Source organism: Hipposideros armiger, unplaced genomic scaffold (assembly GCF_001890085.2).
Source record: "Hipposideros armiger isolate ML-2016 unplaced genomic scaffold, ASM189008v1 scaffold_50, whole genome shotgun sequence".
NCBI lineage: Eukaryota > Metazoa > Chordata > Mammalia > Chiroptera > Hipposideridae > Hipposideros > Hipposideros armiger.
In genome coordinates, this window is record NW_017731400.1 from 2,038,371 (window position 1) to 2,048,400 (window position 10,030).

Genomic DNA, 10,030 nt, shown 5'->3' on the forward strand with positions numbered 1-10,030 from the left:
ACACTCTTTCCATTGTGGTATCTTGCCTTCGATATATATCTTATTCTCACTCTTTTATCCTTTGATTAAATGTGACTAGCACACTAATAATAATTTGGGAGCCTACCATGTAAAGAATCTAGGATCCTCAGCTCAAGACTGCTGTTTACAGCTCAAGATCCTCCCCGTGATGAAACAGAAGGAGCTCACAGGGGATGAGACAATCATTCCTACTTCATCCATTCAGTATCAGCTACACTAGTTTATGCTGTAGAATCAACTCCACAGTCTTAGTAGTTAAACTAAACAGATGCAAAGTCTGGCAGTGGGTCTAGGACATTCTCCATGGCAAGTGTGTTCCACACAGTGACACAGTGATTCAAATGGCTTTGATCTTGAGGCTATTCCATCTCAGTGTGAGGCCTCCCCATTGTCCACAACAGGAGACAAGATTGACCAAAAATTCCTGCAGGGCTTTTCATCTTCTTAGCCTGGAATTGACACGTGTTTCTCCCTTTCACATTTCATTAGCCAGAGTCCATCATCCGACACCACATAACCCAGAGGGACTGGGACGTGTGATTTTCCATGGACCCAAGGAAGAGAAAACTACAGTGAAATTTGGTGAACGCATAATATTACCTCTGTCATGTCATCCCTAAAAAGTAGACTGGACAATACAAGAAAACAGCAAATGCTTAGGAACTGGCAAGTGAAGCCTAAGATTTAGAATTGGAATACATTTTTCTAGATGAAGAGACATAAAGCCTCACTATAAATTTATTAATTCAACTAAGAGAAGGAAAGAGAAACTATAGATGACAGGAAAAAAATTTTAATATGGTAATTAAAATAAAGGAAAACTTACACATAAACATGCAAAGTGATCTTATGTGTTTTATTTAAATATCAAAAAATGAAAGAAAAATGCAGCACTATCTTGCCCTAGAGCAAGAGATCATGCAGCATTTGACATATTCCCTTTACAATCCAATTTCTCAAATTCTCTTTAGTATCTCCTTTCTTCATAGCACTGAACAAAATGCTACAGCAAGGGTGAAGAAATCAAGAGACAGTCCCAACCCTATAAGAGATGACAGTCTTATAGAGAAAAAACAGACATGCCTGAAATAACAGGACAAAGTCACTTTGATAAACTCTTAAAGTAACTCATGAAAACACCAGGTCTAGAAAGAACTACTGGGGTCCCCCAAAGGAATATATAATACTATTTTCCCAGTGGTTTGTGTAGTGTCTGGCCCATGATACATTTCTCCTGTCTGCTCCCTTTAATTTCTTCCTGATAGTGTAGTGATTCATTCTTTCATGCTGGCTTGGAAGCCTGCATGAAATATTCCGAAGCAAAATAATCTAGAATGAAGAAAGTAGGTAACACAGAAGCTTGTCAGCCCCATTCAGCGAATGTATGTCATCTACAACAACATACAGAACATTTAAGATGAGCTGCTTTCAGCCTGTGTCAGCCCACCTTCCAAGTGACATCTGCCAAGACCAACACCTTGTGTCTGGGAAACCATCTCTTCCTCACTTGGTTCTAATGAACATCCTTATATGTGAAACACACAGATAGTGTAAGACAGAAATGTACTGATTAATTTCAATAAGCATTTCAGAAGCCACAGCCTATGCTGAGCAAAGTGATTTTCAGCTGACTTTATTTTATTAGTGAGGACTCTGGGGAAATTTTGTGGGGTAACTCCTTTTCTGCATTACCATGCAGGAAATGTTTTTTGTCTTTAAAGCCCCACAAGCATACATTTTTATTTTTTTTCAGAGCCTAAACTTGGCCTCAGAGAAAGTTCTACTTGGTGAAATCTCATTAATTCCAGAGGTCTGATTGGTCTACAGACAATTTTGTCATTCATTTATTTCTGCCAGTTTCTGCTCCAATGTAAAAAAAAAAAAAAAAAAAAAAAAAAAAAAAATAAAAAAAACATTTCTTACTTTCCCCAAAAATCAACATTTTGAACAAAAATGAATTCTATTCTCTTGTAATTAATTATGGATCACAACATGATGTACTATTTTCTTTTTCAGAAAACAAGAAGATAGAAAAGCATAAGAAGTTTTTCTCCCTAAAAAAGCTATTGAGTCACAGGTTTGGTAAATTAATTGCATCACCGGGGAAGAAGGGTGTTTTGGGTTACTAAAAAGCCTTATTTCTAAATCATTTTGAAGTGGAACTTTTGGAAAACTTTTTATCCCTTTTTTATTGGGGTGAAAAAAATGCAGGGGAACAAGTGAAATAGGCATTCTCCAAGCACTCAACTGTATAGTTTTTCTTCTTTTATACTAATAATCCAAATCCATCTAACTTCCCAGCCTTCATACTTAAAGAAAGATTATAACTGGAAAGTCTGAATACAGTGTCTACAGGTACTTATTAAATTCAAAAACACAACTTCCTCCAAAAGTCTATAATCTTCCCTCTACTATCTCTCCCCCGTCATTATATCCCAATCATCAGTGTATGTTGGAGAGATTTTAAACAATGCCTAATTATATGACGGATATATTAAACAACATAATGCTTATATCCAAATAATAACTTAGTTGATATTATATGGATTCTCTCCTGATTTCACTGTCACAAAGCTTTGTTTCAGATTTTCTAAATTAATACGATGATATGATTTTTTTATACTTTTGCCTATTTGTAATTCTCTGTCTACCTAGACTTCAGAAAGAAAATAGAGAAATTAAGTGTAATATTACTTGATTTTGTTTGTTTTTATTTTAATATGGATATGCACACACAGGGTGTTACAATAATTGATTATAATGATCATTCTGGACTTTTCTTATGTTAAACATAAAATGAAATACCTCAAGGTTCTTTACAGCCTCATCTGGAGTTGTTTGTGCATCTCTGCTGTGACTAAGACAAAATTCACACGTAAGCGTTGATCGAAATGACTGGCCCCAGTCAGGCTCAGCCTCTTCTAGTCTAGGTAACTTGTAAATGCAATTACTTTGCCTTGTGTGCAGTACAAACCCAGAGCCAGGGACATTTCTAAACCAAAGACCATGCCTCAGGGCTTTAAAGCACTTTGTTCTTCTTCCCCTCCTTGTAGGCCCTTTCTCTTTGGAGTCCTTTGCCTTTCCACACACAAAGCAATCCCTGATAGAGACTAATTGCAGTCTATTTCCTCTGGCTCCAGACAAATAGAAGGTTTGGCCTTCTTAGGTCTGCATGGATGCAGAAAGCGTTCTGAGGTTTCTCATTTACACTGGGGGGTCATGTTTAGTTCAGTTGGATGATCATTCCTGTCTGCCATATTGTTGAAATGTCAAACTAAGATACAAGGGATCATAGACAAATAAAGTCTTGCCTTCATGCTGGATATAATCTAGCATATATTTGCTAAATGCACTTAGCAAATAATCTCAGCACTGATGAAGTGTCCTGAAAGAGGGGGAAAGTTGGTGCCATGAGAACACACACCGAATGAATAGGGAAGTCCCTGGGGAGCTTTCCTGCAGATGATAGTGGAGTTAAATCCCGAAGGATGAGTGGGGGTTACCATATATAAAAACAGTGGGAAAGGGTGCTCCAGGCCTGAATAGACACATGAAGTATGAGAGATGTTGATGCATTCAATATAATTCTATGTGGTCAGACTTTAGGGTCGGCAAAGCCAAAATAGGACAAGTTTTGCATGGTCTGCTAAATATTTTAGAATTATTTTCTATTTGATGGAAAACCATTGAAGAATTTTGACAGAGGAATAAGATAATCAAGAAGAATCAACTGAGTTTGATGATAGCTGGATTAATTCAATTTTTGAAAGCCTAGAATGTGTTGAGCATTCTACAAAGAGTTAGGAATATAAATATAAACTAGATCTGTTCATGCCTTTACATTCTTTCCATTCCAGGAGCTAAATGGCCAAGAAATAGAAGGAAGGAGGAAATGGACACAAGGATTCTGACTTGTGCAACTGGGCAAGCAGTGGTGCTATTTACAGAAATAGGATACAGAGGGAAGACGGTAATAATGAGTTCAGTTAGGAACATCTTTTCTTTAAAGAGCTTGCCAAGTAGCTAAGAGGAAATGTACAACAGAGAGCTGGAGCTCAGGCTGGAGACTACTATTTGGGAGTCATCACCATCCAGGTATTTGTTTAACCAGGAGTTGGCAAACTACAGCCAAGGGACCAAATCCAGCCAAAACCTATTTTGTATGTCCCTTGTGTGCTAACACTCTGAGCCACAGAGGCCAGTCTAGTCTTTTCAAGCTAGTCTGTTACCTCAACCTCACTTCCTCCTTCTGCTTACAATGCTGCCCTCAGGCTGGTGGACACCATCCTTCCCCATCTCCACTCCCTGTGCCCCACACCCTTGCCAGCCCACAAGGAACTACCTCCTGGAACTTCAGAATGTCTCCAGCTCACAGTAGCTGTGTGCAAATTGTGTCTACTACCCAAGACAACCCAAACACAGACAAACAGGATTGCACGGGACAAGAGGTTTCTCTACTGTCATATAAATACTTACATAATATCTTCACTTTTGTTCTTGACCCATGAAACCTAAATCATTTACTATCTGGCTTTAAAAAAAAAATTGCCAACTCCAAGTTTAAGCTAAATGCAATAATGAAAATAACTAGTCTTTGTACACTATGCCACTGGAATTGAATTCAAATTAACAAACATATTATCAACCTATTTAGAGATTTTAAGCTGGAAATGCTGAAAACTGAAAACATGAATTACATTCCACAGAATTTCTTTACTCCACCCTACCCTTCCTTTTAATCTGGAGAAAAAAATAAAACCTAATTAATTAGGATAACCAAACCCCACCTAGAAGATGCTGTAAGATAATTTTTTCTGGATTTTTCAGACTTTGGGTTGTGCTTTCTTTCACAGATTCATCAGTGCACATCGTTTTCCATTCATTCAAGTGAGTATTTAAATCCCATGAGCATATTATGCATTTATAAAAGAAAGGAATTGAGGGACTGTGTCTATAGCAACCAAACAACAACATTTGGTTTCTATAATTCTAGACACCCTGTACAGCCAATCTGTCACCTGAAAAGATGATGGCCATGAAATGGTGGAGACAAAGTCAATGACAGCTGTTGTACCAGCTCACACACTTGACTTTTTATAAAACTTTTTCAGATATCATAATAGCTAAGTTGTGCACACTAAGATGGGAAAGAGCCTGAGAAGCATGTGGGAGGTAATTAAGTGCTATTAGAAGCAAACGGAACCTAATTTGACCGAATAGCCAAGTGCGGTGTGGTCTTTTGAAAACATTTCCAAATACAGGAACCAAATTTGATCCTTTAAGTCCTCGTTCTCTTTAGGATGAATGTTTATTCAAAGAACAGATGGGGAGGAAAATCAGAAAAAGACTTTGGTCGACCCACATAAAACAGCATATTTGAGTGTGGGCATGAAGGGAGATGAGTTTTGGAAGGATTTTCATTTGTTTGATGTGTGGAGATAGTCTTGGGAAGTGGGAAAGCATTGACTTTATTTAATCTCTCTGAGGGAGGAGCTTCAGAAGGCTCTTAGAAAAGGAAAGGTCGCTTCGTAAGCATACACTTCTATGCTCTCATGTCTTTGGTATTTTCCAGTATGAAAAAAGGCAGGGGTGGAGAGTGGGGGTGGGGGGTATTTCTAGGACTAGTTATTGGGTACAATGGACAGGAAGAAAGTTTAGGAAAGGATATAAACTGCCATCCACAAACTGAGCTTTTTTAGGGTTTGAATATTTTCAATAAATTTTCTTTGGATGAGGTCATGCCTGTGTGTATATTATATATACTCTTAGCTGGTAAAGACCACAGTGGAAATCAGCAGAGAGCATTGCACTGAAAATAAACGTAATGCTGATAGTATGTGTGACCTACCTACCTAATACCATATGTCTCCCCAGTCACACACACACACACACACACACACACACACACACACACACACAATCTATGTTTCTCTTGAGATGCCCAAGTTGTCATTGCCTGTCAGAAAAAGTTGGATCTAAACAGGTACTTAAATCTAAATGTAATCTTTGATGGTTACTTAAAGCAAATTGAGCTTTTGAACCCGATCAGGTGTGCTCCTTTGAAACATTAGCATCAATCTGGAGCCCAATACAAATAAGAAACAACAGGGAGGAAGATTGTGGATGTGGAATCATAATGGAAAGGGATTGCCTCACTGGTTGGTAACATTTCCATATGGACACAAGCAGCAAAACAACAAAAGATCAAAGGACGACCCAAAAAAGAAGGGAGTGTTCAGTCTCATAATTGTGCATGTGTGTGAACACACAGCCTTCTGTAAGGATAATAGCAGAAACATGTTTTTGCAAGGGCGGTTCAATGTACGCCAACTAATGGGGCTGCTTGGCTGAACCTCAATATGCAACAATCCACTCTTCATTTGTGAAAGATGCTACTGATTAATGGTATCTCAAATTTGTAATAACAGTTAACAGATGCACAAGAGGAAAATGTTATCAAAGAAAAGAAATCCTGTGTGCTTCCAAACCCCATCATAATTATTCCATTTGTGGTCAAGGGCTATCAACCCTATTTTGTGGTCAAAGATGTCAACGGAAGAAAACTGCCCACCTTTATTTACATTGAGTCAGAGGCTGAGGTGGGAATGAACTACTCATAATTCCAAACTTTGATTGTTGGGGCTAAATATGAAATTTGATTTTTTTTATTTGTCTTTCAGAAGGCACAATTTCAATTTTATAACCAGACAATAGCTTTTTCTAGGCATTGCTAATTCAAGAAATCACTCATGTTCCTGTTAAAAGGGGTTAGTGAGCCCCCTTTTAAAAACACAGCCTCATTTTATATTTAACACACTCCATCCCGATTGAAAAGTTTTAAACAAATTTCCTATTTGGTAATAATGATGTATTGTTAGTCACTATAACACATAAGAAAAAAGTAACATAATGAACGGAAGAAATGATGCTAGAAATTGCAGGAAAGCATGATAAATCTCAAACTATACATTGTTAAAGACAGCATTAAGTTCAAACCGCCATTTTTTTCAGGTCAAAGCCTTCTTTGGGGAAATAAATAGAACAAGCTTGGAAGGAATCCTTTTCTGCCTGCATTCAGAAAACAAAATGACCAAAACACCACCTTTAATACTTAATTATGTTATTAGATTTAATGTTTGCAATTACCTGGGGTTTTATATTCTCAAAGTGCTTTATAACTTTTAATTAGTCCAACTTCTCAAGTCCAGCTCCATTTTCAGATGAGAATGCGGAGGCATGTAGGTTGTGATTGTACCTCCCGGGGCTAAGTCAGAAGTCCAGTTCAGAAAACCCAAGTAAGGTTCCAAGCAGAACCACTGCGTAGGCAGTGAGCTTGGGATCAGCCTTTCATTCTACAGCGGGCTTGGGTTGTTTCTTTAATGTGAGAGTATGCAACATTTTAACACCAGAGGTAGGATTTTTGTTCATCAACTTTTCATTTCAGTTTCCCTTTTGCTATAACTGCAAGGCAAATATAAATAAATACTTTTTCCCCTTGCTGTAGTCATTCCTTACCTCCCAGTTCTCCTGCCCACTTACCCTCATTTGAGGACTCACTATTCATTTTTAGAATAATGTCACCTTAGGATTTGTAGAAATAATTTGGTTAAGACTGAGTGTGCGTGTGTGTGTGTGCGTGTGTGTGTGTGTGTGTGTGTGTGTGTGTGTGCGCGCCCACGCACATGTGTGCACGTGTGTGTGCTTTAGGACAAGTATGCTTAAGAATAGTATCAAATTGAAGATCTTCAGTTTAAGCAATTTTATAAAGTTTCAAAATGCCATCTAAATCCTCAATTTCATAGGAAGTTTTAAGAAACAGAAAGAGTAATTATGGGCTTTTCCACATGCCTTTTTCTGGCTTACCTTCCAGCTGCCATGCAGGGGATGAAGGTGGGTGAGAGGCTTACTCCAAGCCCTAGGGCTCTATATCCCAGCTGCCCACATCCTCAGAGGGTCAGTGAGCCAGCAGACAGCTCACTCCATTTGTAACCATGAGAAATAGAGTTCCCCAGGGAAAATGCACACTCCATATGTTCAACCCTGTGCAATAGTCTAGGTGAATCATAGTCAGGGAGACAGAGGGAGAGGGATGAATTCTGACACTTGAGCTCCTCGGAGATATCAGACTATCATTTCCAGGGGTAGTACAATGCCTTGGACAGGCCACTGATCCGAGCCAGCCAGGGAGGTGGATGCTTTTAGGAGTTTTCCTTTAAGTGCATCTGAATTCTATCGTTAGGGCTTCCACAAAACAATCAAAATGAAAGGTTTTGATGTGTATGCCCTCCAAGCAAGAGCTGTACACAATTCAGACCCTCCTTACCCAGCGCCTGCCCTCCTGTTCTCCCTCCCTGCCCGGTCCTCTCCTCCCATCACTGTTCATCTCTGCCATGCTGTGTGCCTTCCTGCTCATATGAACTGCAGTTGCTGAAAAAGTGAAGCCAAAAGAAACAGCCAATAAAAACAGAAACAGCTGTAACAATTTTGCACAGCATGGTCTTGATTTCCTTGAGTTTTGTATTTTTGCCTCTCTCTCTCTCTCTCTCTCTCTCTCTCTCTCTCTCTCTCTCTCTCTCTCTCTCTCTCTCTCTCTTTCTTTCTTTTTTTCCTCTCTCCAGCTCCCTTTTCCATATACAACACCTTCAGTGTTGGGGCCTGGAATGGAACAAGAAATACTTTCCCATCCTTCAAACCCTGTGTAATGCAGAAATAAGGTTGCAGTCCATTTTAAATAACCAGCTCTAAAACAAGCAGAGCCAAGGGGAGGCTAAAATGAAGGGAATGAGTGGCGAATCTTGCCACCAAAGGCAGGTGCAAAGATTTTTAAAAATAAAAAAATAATAATAGACCCAGCTCTCAAATTTGATTCTCCTCGGGCTGCTGTTGTCAGTGGAGCCCACAGAAGCAGTCTTGTGTATTTCAGCTGTGTGTGCTTGCACTTGCCTCTCCAAATGGGACCTGTCCTGAAGATTTGACTGGACTATATTTACAGTAGCTTCATTCTACATCCATCTCCTCAATAAACAGGCATGTAAAGGTAGCTTGTAAATGCAAAAGGCTACTGGAAAAATGATAGTAGTACTTTCAGAGAAGAGAAAGAGAATGAACAGCTCAAAGCACTAAGCAAATATAAAGGAAAAACTAAGAGCAGACTGTGATCAGCGGCTTCTATCCTGTCTGTGCAGGCTCACAACCCCTGGGAATGTTTATCTTCTTCAGAATCATAAAGAATCAAAGGCACGCCCCTTCCGGTCCTGTCTTCAGTAGGTACTGTGTCCCAAACCACGTTCTAGTTAAAATGCTTGCAGCGGTGACATTGATCTCTAATGGGTACAGAAGTCTCCTTTTTACTTTTTTTTTTTCCATGTTTTGGGTGGTATGTGTTGTTTTGTCTCCCTGCAGCTGCTTTCTTTCTTTACCCACGTCCTGGGACTAGCCCCAGTGTGAAGCTGAGCTGGATCTGGGCTAAGCATAATGGAGAACTGGTTGAAATAAAAGTTCTTTCATGGTGGCGAAGCCCTGTTTTTCAGATGGTGTGAAGCAGATCTGTAGTTTATTATTAATAATAGCACATGCGTGACACCACATCTTCAAAGGGCTGCACAAGCATTAATTCTTTTGTGATGTGAAAAAAAAAAGCAGCATCTTTTTAAAGTGACTCTCCCAGTCTTCTGGAGAGAGGCAAAAAAACCCTAGTTCCAGCTAGAGATGAATGAATCAAACCCCGGAGGTCTGGGATCTGGGTCCAATTGAGGAGCACTTTGAAAAAAAATCAGGAGTTTTATCTGAACTATGGCATGTTCCAAATTCGACACTCTTTCAAATTCACATGGAAGTCTTTCGAAGACAAGCTGTGGGTATCTTTGTTCCAGGAATAAAACAAACAGAATAAAAGAGAGGAAAGGAGTGCAGAATAAACGTGCATTTTCTACACTGATGAAATTTGATCTCAGTCTCCAGAAGAAAGAGAGAATTATTCTCACCGGTTTGGCAAACCTTGCCTGCCCTT